Source organism: Lonchura striata, chromosome 37 (genome assembly GCF_046129695.1).
Source record: "Lonchura striata isolate bLonStr1 chromosome 37, bLonStr1.mat, whole genome shotgun sequence".
Lineage (NCBI taxonomy): Eukaryota > Metazoa > Chordata > Aves > Passeriformes > Estrildidae > Lonchura > Lonchura striata.
Window position 1 is genome coordinate 3,230,088 of NC_134639.1, and position 2,500 is coordinate 3,232,587.

Consider the following 2,500-nt stretch of genomic DNA (forward strand, 5'->3'; position numbering starts at 1 on the left):
GAGAGGGGTGCTCGGCACGGCCCCCTCCCGGAGGCGCGCCCGCGCCTTCGGGGCTCGGAGGAGGCGGCTCCTCCGGCTCTTCCCGCACCGGGGAAGCGGGGCTTTTGCCCGGCCGGGTAGAGCCCCGCTCTCGGGCCCGAGGCGGGCCCTCTGGCGCGGCAGAGGGTGGGGAAACGCCGGGGGTCGAGGTCCTCCGGGCGTTCCGGGCCGCGCTTCGTGGCGGGGGAGCGCGCGGGACCCGCCGCCGGGGAGGCGCGGCGGCGGAGGCGGCGGCGAAGGCGTTCCTCGCCCCGCCGGCGTCGTCGTCGCCGCGGCCTCTCCCGGCGTGGTCGGCGAGGTCGCTCGGCGGCCGGGCCGCGTCCCCGCACCGGCGGGGCGGCCCGAGCCGCGGCGGTCCTCTCGGGCGCAGCGCCGGGCTACTGAGGGAAACCCCGGGCCCCGAGAAGGACGCCGCGGTGGTGGCGGCAGACGTCGGGCGCGCCCCCGCCGGTGGACGCTCCCCCGAGGGCGGCAGCGGGGGAGGCACCCCGGCGGGGCCATGCAGGTCGTTTCCCTCGCCCCAGGGCCAGGTACCTAGCGCTCCGCGCCTCCGGCGGCCCCCCGGCTTCCTTTTCCTCGGCGTCGTCAAACGCTGCGGGGAGGGGGCCGCGAAAGGGCCGCCGCCGAGCCGGGGCGGCGGTTTAAAGACTCGGGCGGCTCGGCGCGTCCTTCCGCCGCGGCGGCGGCGGCGGCGGTTGCCGGGCGGCGGTGCGCGGCTCCATTGAGGGGTGGGGAGCTACTCCCGCGTGATCCCCTGCGGTGGTGCCCGCGGCCACCGGCCGCGCGGCCGTCGTCCCGCCGCGTTACCGCGCGCGGGGGGTTTGTCGCGCCGCGCCGGGGAGGGGCGCCCTGCCCCCCCCTCTCCGCGGCCCGGCCTCGGCGGAGAGGCCGCGGCGCGCGGTCGGCCGCGGGGGCCGACCCGCTCGCCTCGAAACGGGCGACGCCGGCAGAGAGCGCGCGCTCTCTCGCCCCTTCCTCAGCTGCGGGGTTGCGGCCGCCGGGGCCCGCCGCGCTCTCCTCCTTCCTCGGCCGCCTCTGCGGTCTCTGGGGTGCGGCGCCGCGCGCGGCGCGGCCGCGCCGTCTCTCTCCCCTCGACGGCCTTCTCCTCGAGCGCGCCGGCGGCGCCGGTCGCCGGCCGTCCCCGGCTCAGCGACCGCCCGCCCGCCCGGGGCCGAGCGCTCGGCAGGTCCCTCCGTCGCCGGAGAGTCCGCGAGCGCGGGCGGCCCCGTGCCGAGCGGCGGCGGCGCCGCTCGGCGAGTGTCCCCCGCCAGCGGGGACGGCCGGCCGGACGGCGCCCGCCGTCGCCGGCGGCGGTCCCGGCCCGGGCCCCGCCCGCCGCCTCCCCGTCGCCCTTTTCTCCGTCCGCTCGCGGAGCCCCGGAGGAAGGTCGTGCGCGCGGCGGCCGTGGGGGGTTGGGGGGGGGGGCGCTTCCCCGCCCGGTCTCCCCGCCCGGTCAGCGGGGAGAAAAGGGCGGGCGTCGCTGCCCCCCTCCCCGCCTACCCCCCCGGCTCGGCGCCGCACGCCTTCCCCTGGGCCGCGCGTGCCCGAGGAAAAAGGGGCTCCGTGACGGTGCGAGGCGGCGGCGGTCCCGGGAGTGCGGCCGTTGCGGCGGCGGGTCAGCCGTCCGGCAGGCTCCGGGCGCTCGCGACGCCGGCTCGGGTCTCGGTGCGGCGCCCGCCTCCGGCGCCGGCGGCGGAGCGCGTCCGCCGGGCGCTCGCCCTTCCCGGCGGGAGCGGTCCCGCGGGGGGCGTTGCCGGTTGGGCGGTGGCCGTCGCGTGCCGTCTCGAGCGCGGCAAGGCCGCTGGGGAGAGAGAGCGAGCCGGCCGCGCGGTGGCGCGGCGGCGCTCCGCGGGTCCGCGGAGCGGCGGTGAGAAGGGAGAGCGGCGCGCGCGGGGGCCGACGGCCGCGCCCCCGGCCGCGTGCGTCCCGTCGTCCCGTTGCAGCGAGGCCGGGCGGGCCGCCGTGTCCCCCCGCGGTCCGGCGCGCGCCGCGTGCCTCCTCCGTGCGGAGGCCGGGCCGAGCCCGGGCGCCTGGGCCGCCTCCGGAGGACGGCACAGTTTGCCGGCGGCGTCTCCCCTCGCTCGTAGCGGCGGGGGGAGGCGGTCGGGGACGCGGGTCCCCCCGCCTTTCCCGCCGACCTTCGGAGCGTTCCGTTGGGCGTTTCGCTCTCGGATGGTTTTTCTTTCCCCCCCCACTCGGTTCGTTGCGTTGTGTGCTCGTACGGTCGAAGCCGGGGGCGGCCCGCGTGCGTGCCCCCTCGGCGAGAGAGAAAAAAAGGGGCCCCCTCCGCCCGTGTGCGGGGTTCGGTGCCGAAAGCCAGACAACTCTTAGCGGTGGATCACTCGGCTCGTGCGTCGATGAAGAACGCAGCTAGCTGCGAGAATTAATGTGAATTGCAGGACACATTGATCATCGACACTTCGAACGCACTTGCGGCCCCGGGTTCCTCCCGGGGCTACGC

General features: G+C 79.4%; 1 non-coding gene across 1 annotated transcript in view; it reads left to right on the forward strand.

Annotated features, from left to right (window-relative positions):
* The first annotated feature begins 2,361 nt into the window (after positions 1-2,361).
* LOC144248087 (5.8S ribosomal RNA) overlaps positions 2,362-2,500 on the forward strand; it is a 153-nt gene continuing 14 nt past the window's right edge. The window contains exon 1 of the ribosomal RNA XR_013341491.1: positions 2,362-2,500. This exon is cut by the window's right edge and continues 14 nt beyond it. This is a non-coding gene — a ribosomal RNA (5.8S ribosomal RNA).